The sequence below is a fragment of the Octopus bimaculoides genome, chromosome 23 (assembly GCF_046866305.1).
Source record: "Octopus bimaculoides isolate indiv1 chromosome 23, ASM4686630v1, whole genome shotgun sequence".
In the NCBI taxonomy this organism is placed as follows: Eukaryota; Metazoa; Mollusca; class Cephalopoda; order Octopoda; family Octopodidae; genus Octopus; species Octopus bimaculoides.
In genome coordinates this window covers 22311245-22326879 of record NC_142950.1, presented here as the reverse complement: position 1 = coordinate 22326879, position 15635 = coordinate 22311245, and the positions used below count along the sequence as shown (strand labels likewise).

General features: G+C 38.3%; 1 protein-coding gene across 2 annotated transcripts in view; it reads left to right on the top strand.

The window, feature by feature from the left end:
- Positions 1–2467: 2467 nt before the first annotated feature.
- Positions 2468–15635, top strand: part of LOC106867809 (FERM, ARHGEF and pleckstrin domain-containing protein 2) — a 343165-nt gene continuing 329997 nt past the window's right edge. For both annotated transcript variants that reach the window (XM_089340665.1, XM_089340664.1), the window contains exon 1: positions 2468–2664. The gene's annotated coding sequence lies outside the window, so the exon portion shown is untranslated. The remainder of the gene's footprint in view (positions 2665–15635) is intronic.

The window sequence follows — 15635 nt, the reverse complement described above, 5'->3', positions numbered from 1 at the left end:
TCCTAAGATCCTTAAACCCAACACTCTTGGCCACTCCATTGTCTCTGCCTGCAATTACCAAACTGGACTGATTTCAAATTTTGGCACAAGGGCCAGCAAGTTCAGGGGAGAAGGTAAGTCGATGACATTGACCTCCATTGCTCAATAGGTACTCTTTTTTATTGACCTCAAAAGGTTAAGAGGCAAAGTCAACTATGGCAGAATTTGAACTCAGAATGTGAAGATAAGTGAAATACTGCTAAGCATTTTTCCCAGCATGTTAATGATTCTGCCAGCTCACCAGCACTAATTGCTCGACTGAATTAACCTTTAAATACTTCGACCTTGTGCTTGTACTCCCTTCACATTCACAACACCAATCATGTTCTTCATCTCATTAATTCCTTCTTGTTTCCTCCTGGACCCTCCCAATTCACCCTTGACATCAAGTCTGTGTGTACCGGACAGTGAGGTTGGCTGCAGTGTGTGGTAGGAGAGAGGAAGAAATAATTCTTGGATAGTAGAATTGTTGGCTATGAGGTGTGGAGTCAGAGTGTAGACAGAAGGTGGTGTCTTGCAGTTGACAAAGTGTCTCAGGCCTGTAGGGGTCTGTATGCCACACAACAGCCCTACCTCAATTCCCTGTGAACTGAGCACTCTGTTGACAAGCCATTGATATCAAATAAAGTATTCAACATTCATGATATACAAATTACTAAGTACCTGTTCTTTCTGTAGTAACTAGATTTGTTGAGCACTCAGTACCCTCTGTGAAGTGGTAGGCGTTAGGAAGGGTATCCAGCCATAGAAACCATGCCAGATCAAATTGGAACCTGGTGCAATCCTCCAGCTTGCCAGTTCTAGTCAAATCGTCCAACCTATGCCAACATGGAAAGCTAAATGATGATGATGATGATGATGATGATGATCGGCTGCTTATTAGCACCGCCTTTAGTCGAGGAAATTGGCCCCAGGACTTATTCTTTGTAAGCCTAGTACTTATTCTATCGGTCACTTTTGCTGAACCGCTAAGTTACGGGGACGTAAACACACCAGCATCAGTTGTCAAGCGATGTTGGTGAGGGACAAACACCGACACACATATATATACATATATACGATGGGCTTCTTTCAGTTTCTGTCTACCAAATCCACTCACAAGGCTTTGGTCTGCCCGAGGCTATAGTAGAAGACACTTGCCCAAGGTGCCACGCAATGGGACTGAACCCGGAACCATGTGGTTGGTAAGCAAGCTACTTACCACACAGCCACTCCTGCGCCTAAGGATGTTCATCATTCAAAAAATTTTTTTTGTTTCAGTCTATGGAGAAATAGTTAAATAGGCCATGTCCATGTTTTTTGCAATGTAGGTTTATATTGGTAGTACAGTGGTAAATATCCCCGCCCATCATGGAATTCGATTCCCTGCTGGAGACGCATTTATATTCTTTAAGGTGGTGCGCCTGCATGGCTGTAACATCAAAGACTTTTCCATTTTTTCCAAACTTCAAATTAATACACCTGCTTGATGTTCCCTTAGTTGTCTCTGTTTTTTGTTTTCAGTACATTTGAATCATATATGTGTATATGTATGTATGTGTGTGTGTGTGTGTGTGTGTGTGTGTGTGTATCTGTGTGTGTGTGTGATCCCCTTTCGCTTGACAATAGGTGATCATTTGTTAACGTTTCTGTAACCTAGCGGTTCGGCATAAATGACAAATAGAATAATTACCAAACCTTAAAAAATAAAATAAACAAAATGAAAAAAAACACACATAAGTAGTAGGTTCAAATTGTTTGACTAAACCCCTTTAAAGCGGTGCCTGTGCATGGCCGTAATCCAATGACTGAAAGAAGTAGAGAATAAAAGATTACCGCCCCCCCCCCCCCCCCCCCCGCCCCTCCTCACTCTCACCCTAACCCGATTGTTTTTCTGACTTGTGTTACGTTAATCATTTTTATAGCAACTCTTGCATTACTGAACGCTCTGAATAGAAAAAAATCAAATAAATAAATAAATAAAATTAATGTATCAAAAAAAAAAAAGAAAAAAGATCAAAATAATCCAGTTAAAATTCTGTTTTTGCGTGAAGGCTTTTTTTTCCCCGTAAATTGAAATAATAGTCACATGAAGAAGAAAACAAAATCATAAGCGAAACGAAAACGGAGCATAAGAGTAAACCGAAACGAATATTTTATAATGAGAAAGTGAACGAAAGAGAAAAAGCGCCCATTTTCACTGAAATCAGTGTTACTGTTCAATTTCTTTTTTCTTTATTCCAAATAAATAAATGAACGAACGAAAATTCTCCACTTCGATTCCTAAACAACTTTTAAATTAAAAAAAAAATAAAGAAAAACAACCAAAAGACGGGGCCCGAAATTCCATGTTTGTTCTATACTGTGAAACAGTGTACGAGCAAGTGAACTTGTCGTCAAGGGTAACGAAAACAGGTTGCGTGATTCCGTTCCGGATTTTGTAAACACCATTACGTAGTAGTATGTTGGTGGAAGGAGAAGAGTCGGGCCATCAGAGCACTTGTCTCGCCTGTAATTTTCAAGTCAGCCAAACGAAGGACGAGGTACTTGGATAGGGTTGTTTATAAATATTTTAGCTTCAAGCTACCGTGAAAGCCTTAAAAACGGATATTTTATTTTCTCTCCCCACTCTCACCGTTCTACAAGGTATGTAATATATATACATCTATATCTGTTTATGTATAAATATGTGTGTGTATAAGAATGTGGTTAATTATCTATCGATATATGTTTGCGTGTGTATATGCATATATGAATGTATATAATGTATGTGTATTATATATATGTATATATATATATGTTTATATGTATACATTTATATTATGTGTGTGTGTGTGTATGTTATTGTATATATTTGTAAATATATATGTGTGTGTGTGTGTCTATAAGCATACGATGTATCTATAATATGTAACGTGTTTAGTATGTTCTTGATGCATTTAATATTGGCGCTTGTCTTTTGTTTAGCTTGCATATATATATATATATATATATATATATATATATATATATATATACATACACACACACACGTGCGTGTGTTGGAGCTGAATCTGATAATGGTGTGTATATATTGTGTAGTGTATAATTTATAGTTATTTAAAAAAAAATAAACTTGTATTAATATGCGTAAACGCTTGTAGCATGTATGTAGAGCGAATTAAGAGAGTAGTTTCGTTGATAGGTGTGTATATGTTTGTTTGGAAGGTGCGTGTAGCATGCATTGAGTGTTTATCTGTAGATTGTCTTAGTTTGTGTGTGCGAGTCCTTTTTTAAAATATATATTTAGTTCTGTGTTAGTATTCGTGTGTGTGTGTATATGTGTAGCATGTATCGATATGACTGATGTATTTAGTTATGTGTATGTGATTTTTTTAACTATCGTGTGTATATATTATGTAGGGCATTATAGATGTGTGTGTGTGTGTGTGTGATGTATAGTATACGTGTTGTAGAAATGTGATGATTTAGTGTGTGGATATCTGTAAATTATATTATATTTATGTGTGGGGGCGTGATAGGTTGTAATATACGTGTGTATACCCTCATATATGTAGTATTTGTGTTGTTATATATCCATCTGTGTATATATCTATGTGTGCGTGAGTATATATATGTACGCGGTTTACATGGAATGTATGTAGACAAACGTGATTGTGTTTGCGCGTGTGGGTATGTATATATATTTTCATGGAATGGTTGTGTTTATTTATTCGTAGTATGTATGTGTTTATTCGTTGTGAGTTTATATATATATATATATTCGTTGTGTGTGTGTGATTATTTCTCTTGTAGCCGCTCGGTCAAAATTGCAAATCCCCGATTAAGGAACGTTCTTTTATTCAAACACTGTGAGTTATATCGAAGGATAGCCTCTTTTTTTTTTTTAAATCCTTTTCTTAAACAGTATAGAATGTGTGTGTGATTTTGAAGGAAAATCCACCTGCTACCTATTTCTAGTAGACCAATCGTCCTCATAGAGATACTCTAGTTTTTCTCGTGTATGATGTAGATAGAGATAAATCAGAAGATAGCGAGTAAATTATCGAAAAGATGTGACTGTTTTTAATTGAAAAACCGAATACTTATTGATCAATGTGATCCGCCGAATCTTCTCGATGAATAATCATGTATGAATGACTCTCACAACATCACAGTTCTCATTTCATGTAAGCCTGCTTTCCCTCCCCGCCTTGAAGCCGCAATGAGCACAATTTTCAAATTCCGCCGAGTTCGTCTTTGCCTTAAATTCATTTCGGGGTCGATAAAACTAGCACCAGCTGAGCAATGGGGTCGATGTAATCGACTTAATCCCCCCGCCCCTCGAGCTTGCTGGCCTTGTGCCAAGATTTGAAACCATTATTATTATTATTATTGCTTTCAAATCTTGTCGAGATCGACTTTGCCTTTCATACTTTCGAAATCGATAAAATTATTACCATTTGAGTATTAGGGATCGATGAAATCTACTACCCCCTCCTCCCAAATTTCAGGCCTTGTGCCTATAGTAGAAGGGATTATTGTTGTTGCTATTGTATGAGAAGCATAATATTCTCGCATTCCCGAACACTACCTCTTTGGATTAACTTGTCACATTCCTTGTTATAACGCCTTACGAACTCCCTCCCTTCTCACATCCACTCGGTCTCCCTAACACAGCAATTGTTATTTTTCGCCCCTCTCCCTACAAGTCCTCTTTAGATGAAGCTGGTTATAGATGAAAAGTATTCCAGCCGTGGCTATCCCTTTTATATATAGTTGGATGTAGAAAGGGAGAAATAGAACTCATTACAGGAAATAGAGTATACAGTTCTTATATTTTCATATAACTGAGAAACGATTCTAGTTTGATGAATGCGTTCACACGAAACTCTCTGGCTTTGAGTCACTAACGTAGTTTCTCTGATAACAATAACATACACACATATATCCACAGACATATGTGTATGTATATATATATATATATATATATATATATATATATATATATATATATATATATATATAATACACACACACGCACACATCTATCTGTGCGCGCGCACACATTTATGCAGACATGCATACATATATACACACACACGTTTATATATACCCGCGAACATCCATCCAGAGGTGTGTATGAGAGAACGCATACATACATACATGCATACATATCTATCTATCTATCTATCTTTCTATACACACATGGTTACATTGTTCAATGTGCCCTTCTTTTCTTATAAGACGGTACAGTAAGGAAGACATTTGCTGCTGTTTCTAATGCCTCTGGCTACCACATAGAGGCTCCTTCGTCCGTTCGTGTAAGACACACAGTAGCAGTTAAAGAGCTTCGGTAGGGGAGAATCAGCAAAAATCATAGACTCCCCCCTCTTCTTCTTCTCTCTCTCCTTTTTCTTTCTATTTTGTATAAATTGGAAGTCGAGAGATGTTTTAACTGTTTTACCCAATAAACCAGTCATAAGTCTTCCAGTACAACAACGTTGTAGATTAGTGAAATGAGAATGTAAGACGTTCATGTCTTTCCCCCATCCCCGAGGATATGGAATGAGAACAATTTTCCAAACAGGAGACAAGAACATGGCACCATGGAATTGATTCATTCCAATTTGGTCCGTTTCTCTTCCCCCACCTTTCTCTCTCCCTCTCTCACTGCACAAGACCTTGGAAATCGGGAGGAGCTATTTATTTATCGACGGAGTTGACCGTAATATAGTACAGGTACTTTTCGAGCTAATGTGGTTGTTCAACTTATTAGAAATAGCAGTCTTAATCGCGTTGTACTGTTAAAAAAAAAGCAGCAGATAATATAGGCCGAGATGACTCTACATACATGTGAATAATAATTCTTTTTTCTATAAGCTTAAGGCGTAGTATTTTGGGAGAAAGGAGCTAATCGATTACATTAATCCCAGTACTTAACTGGTACTTTTTAGTATTAACCCCAGAAGGAATTTGAACTCAGAATGGTGAAGAATCGGAAGAAATACCGTTGGGTATTTCGTCTGACACTCTTAACAATTCCGCCAGTTCGCCGCTTTTTTTTTTAACTGAAAGCCTGTCACAGATGTTGAATGGTGTATTTAATCGAGACAACGATCTCCCTACCCCAGCTCTTGATTGGTTCTCAGTTTTGTCATCCCGGAAGAGCGAAAAGTAAAGCTGACCCCCTCCTCCCCCGATGGAATATGGTTAGGATTAGTGGCATTCATGCAGGGTCTTGATCTGTTTGTAATACTCATCCCTTCCGGGAGCAGCTATTATCGAGGTAACGATTTAAAAGAAGTATTCAGTCGTTAAGTCCCTGGTCTCATCCCTGATCATGCGGTGACCATCCTGTCTTTGTTCAAGCACACATTTCCGATTCGCTAGCTTAATGTGTCACTTTGCATTTTTCTTCTTCTTACAATGATGGTATTATGTGATGCCTCTTGCAGATCGAGAGTGACCATGTAAGAGGCTTTCTTAGCGGTAGTGTTTTTTGTCTGTTTATCTCCTAGATCAATTCTGATTGATCACACACGTGTGGGTGGAGGGGGTGGGATTCAAATTCTGACACAAAGTCAGCAATTTTAGGGACAGAAGGTTACATCGACCCCGGAAAGTTGAAAGACAGAGTCGACCACGGCGGAATTTGAACTCAGAACGCGAAGCCAGAAAAAAATACGCTAAACATTTTGTCCGACATGCTAACGACTCTCGCCGCCTTCATAATAATCTTTATACTAAAGGCACAAGGCCTGACATTTTGGGGGAGAGGTTAAGTCGATTATATTGATCCCAGTACTCAACTGGTATTTAATTTATCGACCCCGAAAGGATGAAAGGCAAAGTCGACCTCAGCGGAATTTGAACTCAGAGTGTAGCGACGGGCGAAATATCGCTAAGCATTTCGTCCGGCGCGCTAACGATTCTGCCAGCTCACCGCCTTAATAATAACAGTAATTTCAAATTTTATCACAAGGCCTACAGGGGAGTGAGTAAGTCGATTATATCGACCTCGGTACTCAACTGGTACTTATTTTATCGACCTCGGTACTCAACTGGTACTTATTTTACCGACCTCGGTACTTAACTGTTACTTATTTTACCGACCCCAAAAGGACGAAAGCCAAAGTCGGCGGGATTTGAACTCAACGTAAAGATGGACGAAATGCCGCTAAGCATTTTTCTAACGTGCAAACGATTCTGCCTGCTCTTCGTCTTCATAATAATAATAAACCTTTCTACTAAAGACACAAGGCTTGAAATTTAGGGGTGGAAGCTTGTCGATTATATCGACTCCAGCACTTGGTACTTAATTCATCGACCACATAAGAATGAAAGGCAGATTCGGCTTTGACGAAATTTGAACTCAGAGCATAAAGACGGATGGAATGCCATTAAGCATTTTCCTAACCTTGCTAACCATTCTGCCAGCTTGCTGCCTTAATAATAATAATGATATCATACCAATGGCGGTGCTCCAGCATGGTCACACAGCCTCTGGCTGTAGCAAATATATATTGCTTCAGCCTACAAAGAATGAAAAATATATATTCTTTGTAGGAATGTGATGTGATATAAAGATTTTCTTTTTAACTTTTGGATGTGGCTGCTATATCTTAACCTATTGATCTCATAAGCGGTACCCTTCGTCGTTTCTAAGTTGTTGTGGCCTGAAACCTTAACAAAAATTACAGAAAACCTCCAAGTTCCACCTCCTACTCCCTCCAACATTCTAAAAGATGTAGAATAGGTGAAGTGAGGGGGGTAGAACTAGGAGGAGATAGTTTAAGGGATCTGTAACTGCCGCTGTTGTGATCCTGTTGTGCAACTGTATTAGAGGCTCTCACGTTGGTTTGTTAAAGACAACGAGTTATGTTGATGTTGTTGGTGGCAATGATGATGGTTGTGTAGATGGTTAATGGTTAACAATTGTATGTTATGACAAGCAGGAAACCAGAGATATTTAGTTTCTTTATTACTGTTTATTTCTTGCTTTTTTTCCTTTTTATTCTAAGATTTTTTGTTCAACGGGAATGAAATATGTGATTGTAACTGTTGAAAAATTTTGCTTCGGGCTTTACGTTTTATACGCGCGCACACACACACATGCTCGAACGCATATATACACATGCTATATCTACATACATACAATTGTGTTTTGGCAACAGTGTTAGTGAGAAGTGTGTGTGTGTACATGTGTCTATGTATATACACATGCCATTTTCTGTGTGTGTGTATGTATGAATGTATGTATGTGTAATGTAATCGAACAACTTTCTAATTTAAGTTCGAGGCCAGCAATTTTGGACGAATAGGTTAGTTGATATCATCGGCCCCAGAATGAAAGGCAAAGGCGACTTCGGCGGTATTTGAACTCGAAACATCAAGAGCAGGAATATATATCACAAGACATTCATTTTTTTCCGACGCTCTAATCATTCTGCTAAAATGCCGCACCAACAATAATAATAAAACGATTTCTCCTCAAATCTAAGAGAGGCTTATTCGAGCCTTTGTGAGCAACAGAAGGTTTTTGTATATGTGTATACACACACACACACATATATATATACACACACACACACACTCACATTTATACATTCACACATATAATCGTTAATATATGTATCATATACATAGCTCATCCAAACATTTGAAGGAGTGGAGGGGAATAATTTTTCAATATAAAATGTATGCGTATATATATATATATATAGGGAGAGAGGGGGTGGCTAAATGTTTGTAAGAGGGTTTTGCTACGTATATACATCTACTGTTCATATTTACGTTTATATATTTTTAAATGTGGTCTTGTTTGCCTTATCAATAGCTCTCTCTCTCTCTCTCTCTCTCTCTCTCTCTCTCTCTCTATATATATATATATATATATATATATATATATAACATACGTGTATGTATAAGTATGTAAATATAGTTGGGTGTGTATGATGTATATATAGATAAAATGTATCATTACATCCAAAGAAGTAATCTGTATGTATATTAAAGGATATATTTACATAACTGTGCTAATCTCTCACTCGAATTCACAACTAACATTTACTCACACATGTAGACACACTCAATTAGATACCCACACACATATATGTGTGTGTGTGTATATACACACCTCCAATTTGTAAGACTTAATCAGATTTTCTCGAATTTCACGCAGTTTTTGCTATGAAGATAGCATTAACATACACATTAATCTATATTTACATATTCACACACATACGCACACACATACGCACACACACACACACACACACACACACACACATATATATATATGAATAAATACGCACACACACAAATGCTTACACATGCAGTTGTACTCGGACACCCAAGTTCATACCCGCATGTACATACATACCCGTACATTTACACATACATACCCGTACACTTACACATAACTTCCTCATTTGCACGTCGTCAAACACACATATGCATATACGCTCTCATGCACATTTTCTTATCCACCCGTAATATATATATACACATACACCTTCATAATCAATTTGCCGAATTTGTAGTTTGTTTTAAGCAATGTATGTGTATCTAGGTAAATGTAACGTTAAATATAAACATAATTTACATCTCTGCATCTTCAATAAGCACATATATGGTACACACACACACACATTAATGTTTGTTTTTATGTTCAGTTATAATAAAAATAAAAATAAACATTTTTATATTAATCTCATCGGTTATTCTATACTTGTGTTGAGTGCAAATTTATTCTTAAACAAGAATATAGCTGACAGTAACTTCGAAATATCAGCCAGCTAAGCCATCATCGGACACACAGACGCACACGTATGTGTATGTATACATATATGTTTGTGTGTATCTGTGTGTATGTATATATGTGTGTGTATATATATATATATATATTCATGCTTGTTCAAATATGAATGAGAAACAGCCCGAAAAATGTTCAAATATGCTTGTATATAAATATGTGTGTGTGTACATATATAAGGAACTCGTCACCGCCACCCCACGCACATTATATTGTTCTTCTAGCTTCCCTTCCCTCCTTATCATTCTCCACCCCCAGCTACCATCGATTTCTTAACACCTCCACCCCTCCCTTACACCCACATTCATCAGTGCTGTCTTAGTCACTCTCCATTAGTTAGCTCACCTCCACCGCTGTGCCTCATGCTATTATTACTAGACAATCTGTGTATATATGTGTATGTGTATACACATACCTTTATATATATATATATATATATATATATATATATATATATATATATATATACACACACACACACACATATTTATATATATATATATCTTTTGCTGTCTTGTTTTTTGTCCGCCACTACATTCCTCCATGGCAAGGTTTAATTTGTGTATACAAATTTAATTTGCGGTCCATGGGAAGAGCCGTTTTAACGATGCGTCCTACCCAGCTCTTCGAAACGCCGGTGTTAAAATGGGGGTAGCTGATGAAGGAAAATGTTCTCTATGTGGTTTTGTGTTTTCTTGTCTACGTTTTGTTTGCAATGTCCTGTACCCAGATATGCACCTATACATACAGGTGGATGTCGGTATGCACATACCTGTACGTATATATGCATATACTCATTTACTATTTGTTTATATATATATATATATATATATATATATATATACATATATCTTTTACTTGTTTCAGCCATTTCACTGCAGCCATGCTGGAGCACCGCCTTTAAAGTCGAGCAAATCGACCCCAGAGCTTATTCTTTGTAAGCCTAGTACTTATTCTATCGGTCGCTTTTACCCAACCGCTAAGTTACGGTGACGTAAACACACCAGCATCGATTGTCAAGCAATGTTGGGGGTACAAACACACACACACACACACACACACACACACACACACACACACACACACACATATATATATATATATATATATATATATATAAACAATATATGAGTATATGCATATATATGTACATGTATGTACATACCTTCATCTACATGTACATATAGATACATATCTGGGTACATGATGTATATATATGTAGGTCCTTTTGGCTTTAGATGCATTGGGCATAGCAGCCATGCTGGGATATCAACTTGCACGCATACGCATGCATACACGATGCACACGCGCACTAACGGCCGCTTGCTCGCGTATTTACGAGGGGAGTGCTGAAAAGTTCCTGGCTTTAAGGGTGTCATGAAAGGCTTGGTTGGAGGCCCAACCTTCCGAGTTCTTTAACAGGGCTTGGAAAAGCTGAAGGACCGCTGCAATAACTGAATCTGAGAGGGGGGAATATGTTGAATAAAATCATAATCAACTGATCCTTCAATATTTTCTTTTATCCAAAGCCAAGAACTTTTCAGCACCCTCCCCAGTATATATTTATATATTTATGCACAAAGTTATAGTATGTAGTTATAGTTGTAGTTATAGTATGTATATAGTATGTTATAGTATGTATACATACATATAATATATATACAAAGCGAAATCTTCATTTTCAATAAACCAGATATGCTCGATATTACATGCATCGAGCACTCTCTGCCCATTCGTTCCACACAATTCCAGGCTTGTATGTATGTATGTATGTATGTATGTATATTATGCATATGTGTGTATAAGTATATGTATGTATATATTTACATGTCTGTGTGTGTATGTTTACTCATGAACGCACATACGTATCTCTTTATATTCTTTTACTGGTTTCTTATATTTGGTTGATTATCTCGGCCTCTGGTTAGATTCATTTTAATAATTTAGTCAAGAGGGAGGGCAATGTCAATGTATCTTTCCAGAAATACTGGGAATAGTAGTAGTAGGAGGATGAGTGAAAGAGAGAGAGAGAACGGGGACGAGGGTGTTCCCTACCTGGAAGCTTGACTCGGATGCTTGGAACAGAACGGTCTCTACTAAAGACACTCGAAGTATCAGATTGTGGTTTCAAGCTGGGTGATAAACGGGGACACACAAGACATGTGTATAGCTGTATATGTGTGTGTGTGTGTGGCTGTGTGGTCAGAAGCTTGCTTCCCAAAAACATGATTCCGAGTTCAGTCCCACTGCGTGGCACCTTGAGCAAGTGTCTTCTACTATAGCCTCGAGCCGACCAAAGTTTTGTGAGTGGATTTGGTTGGTGTAAACTGAAAAAAGCCCATCGCGTGTGTGTAAGTATGTATGTGTGTGTATATACACATACATGTATAATCAAACCATGTGTCTTTATGTATATGTTGTTCTCCAATACCACTTGACAACTGGTACTGGTGTGTTTACATTCCCTTAACTCAAAAAGAGACCGATAAAACAAGTACCAGGCTTCAAAAAATAATTATTGGGGTCGATTCGTTCGACTAAAAGCTCTTCTAGGTGGTGCCCCAGCATGGCCGCAGTCTAATAATTGAAACAAGATATATATATATATATATATATATATATATATATATATATATATATATATACATTTCAGCGTCAGTGCAGGGACCAGCATCGATTGTAATGGACAGTTATTTCATAGCAAGTGCAATTAAGTGTGCGAAAGCCGGGAGAACAGCTGCTCCATCAGAAAGAAGTAAACCAATGAGATGATTAAAATGTCTGTTCCTTCACATAGGTCAATCAAGTAATAGGAATAAATCTTATCCAGTGACTGCCGTTGCAGCATCATCGTCAGCTGCCAGAAGGGTAAATGGTATATAACACCACCAGCAGTAGTTACAGAGACATGGAGTCGTTGGACCAAATTCTGGAACTTAGTGATTTTCACATTTGCTTAGGAAGAGTATAAGTTTAAATATAGTTTGGATTTGGACTACTAAGAGAGACTACCGATGCAATCGTCTTAGTGAGATAACATGCAGAAGGACTTAGCTATGAGTAAACCCCTATACCCAACGTCTGTTGACCTTGTGAAAGCCTTTGACAGATTCCTCTCTGTAATGTGGGCACACTGAGAAAGTTAGGGCTAGACATATGGTTTATGAGGGTTTTCTAAGCCATGTACTGGGATGTAGTCGTCAGTGAGTTCAATGACAGAACGTGCAGTTAAGGATACATTTAGGTCTAGTTTTTAACCTCTGTTAATTATAGTCTAAAGGCTGTAGTAGAGGAGTTTTAAGACCAGCAATTTCTGAGGGTCTCCTCCTGGCTAAAAACTTAGTTCTTGCATCTGAATTTGTTATAGTTTTACTGATAAAATCTCAGTCGTTGAAGCAATATCTAAGATTGGGAAACTTCAAAGTTTTAGTAAGTAGGGAAGAAGACAGGACCCGGTTACTTTCAAGGAAAAAGGTTAGTAGACATTGTATACTGAATATAAATGCGCAAGTTGTGTAGTGAAATAACAGACGGGTTAATAGTACAGTTTATTTGCAGCAAATGCAGAGGGGTTAATAGACTTTAAAAGCAACCAGGAAATAGATTCTCTCAAATATCCGGATGGCTCTCTTCAAGTCTGTTACCTAGGTAACCTAATTAGCAGCTCTGAATGCATACTAGTCAGAGGAAGTTAAGGGCGCCACTATGGCTACTGGTAACAAAGGACTTCTCCCTCCGAATGAAGGGCAGATTGCATGAGGCTAGTGTACGAACGGTAATGCTTTAGGGTAGCTAGATATAAATGAACTCTCGAATGTAGAGGATTTGCGACGGTTAGAATCTTGTACTTGTCACTGGATGTGTAATGTCAGAGTATATGAACGACGAAGTGCAGATGGGTTGAGAGGAAAACTAGGTGTAACAAGAAAGTAATGTGTGGAATAGAGAGAGAATTAGGTTTGTTTGGCGCGTGTGATGTGTGTTTAAAGAAATAGCGATCGCTTGAAGTGGATGAAACTGGTGGAAGATGAAGGAAGAGTTGGTGGGGTGAAATGGTGATGACTGATCTCAAAGAGGTTAATTTGTCAGAAGGGATAACAAAGGACAACGAGAAGATCCGATCACTCATACAAGCATGGTGAAGTAGAGTTAGTGATGGAAGCTGGGATTGGCCTCCTGTGATATATATATATATGGGATGAGTAATGATTTAAAATTTGGATTTACGCCTGGTGGTATGCCGTCGAAGCACGTTCACTGTGTTCAGCTGCCGGATGTCATCATCAGTATGGATGTGAGTGCCAGTGGATTTAGTTCAAGAATTCCTTCGTATCCGTCGAGTATATAACATATAAGAGAGAAAGAAGAAATGGAATTCACAAGCGTGAATTCCATTTTCTGTTTTTTTCTTTTTCATATGTTATATATCTGGGATGTGTGTGTGTGTGTATACAGTCGGAGGAATTAGGAAGCCAGGCAAACATTTGTGACGCTTTCTGAAAGTATGACAAGAAACTGAATCCTGCTGCCACACATATGGTCTTCCAGCAGTAACCCTCTCCAGCCAAGTATTGACCACACTCTCCATCAGCTTCACATAGTCGTCTGAATTGAGCCTATGGCTCTGTCCAAAGATGTGGGGCGATATGACATCACCCCTACCGGAGACATCCGAAGACAGTCACATGGATTGCAGGCAAGTGACCTGTTGTTGTGGGTGTTGTGCAACTGGTCCTAGCCGAAGTTCTTTACATCCGAGAAGAACTAAATCAACTCCGACTCAACAGGATGCCTCGGCTTGTTCGGGAGCTTCATTGCCTTCGTCTCCTTGGTTTTGCCTATCAAAATTTGTCCCGTTCGTTTCTTGTACGAGGTTGCGAATGTCTTTATTCAGGGCCAGCTTTCGTGTCGCGACTCCAGCACCCATCTCTCTTGCCAAAGCCCAGATTCCCTTGCTCGGGTCGTCCATCACTTTATCCTGCAATTGTTGGATGAAATCTGGCATGCGGACGCGGTCAGAATGTTTGCCTTTTCCTTTCCCGATGACCACGGCTTCGTAGTCTTTGTTGCAGCTGTCCGTGTCACGGCTCACAGCTTTTACAATGTTCACAAAGCATTGGACAGCAGTCATGATGTCAGGGTTTAAATACCTGGCATGAATCATCATGATACAGGCAACTCTTTTCCAGTTTTTTTTTGAGATGGCTTCCACGTCAGGTAACATTTTCTCAATTGCAAATTTTAATCTTTATGCTCTCTAACGCCGTTGACTGTTCATCAAGCTGTTTCTGAGAAAAGGAGACAAAAACCATTAAATTTATCCTGAACATCTTGTACGCACGCACGCACGTACATATGTATGTATATGTATGTATACACACGTGTGTGTTTGTGTCCGCGACCACCGCTTGACAACCGGTGTTGGTATGGTTATATCCCTTGTAATTAGCGGTTCGGCAAAAGAGACTGTTAGAATGTGTACTCGGCTTAAAGATAAACTTGTGGTCGATTTGTTCGATGAAGTATGGTCGCAGTGCGATGACTGAAACAAAAGATATACCGTATTTTAACGCGTAAAAGGAACCCCCTAATTTTTAGGGCCTAAAATTTGGAAAAAAAGGTTTTGTAAGGGATTATAATAATTATAATATCCATCCCATATTTTTCTAACTTAAATTTTGACAAAAAAGGGTTCCTTATACACGATAAAATACGGTATATGTTCCGGTGTTTCGCCCGCTTTGTCCCTCCCCATCTCTTACTTCTGCCTCCACTTATCTAAACAATAGTCTTTCATCTTCCTGTTGCCCCCTTTTTCTAC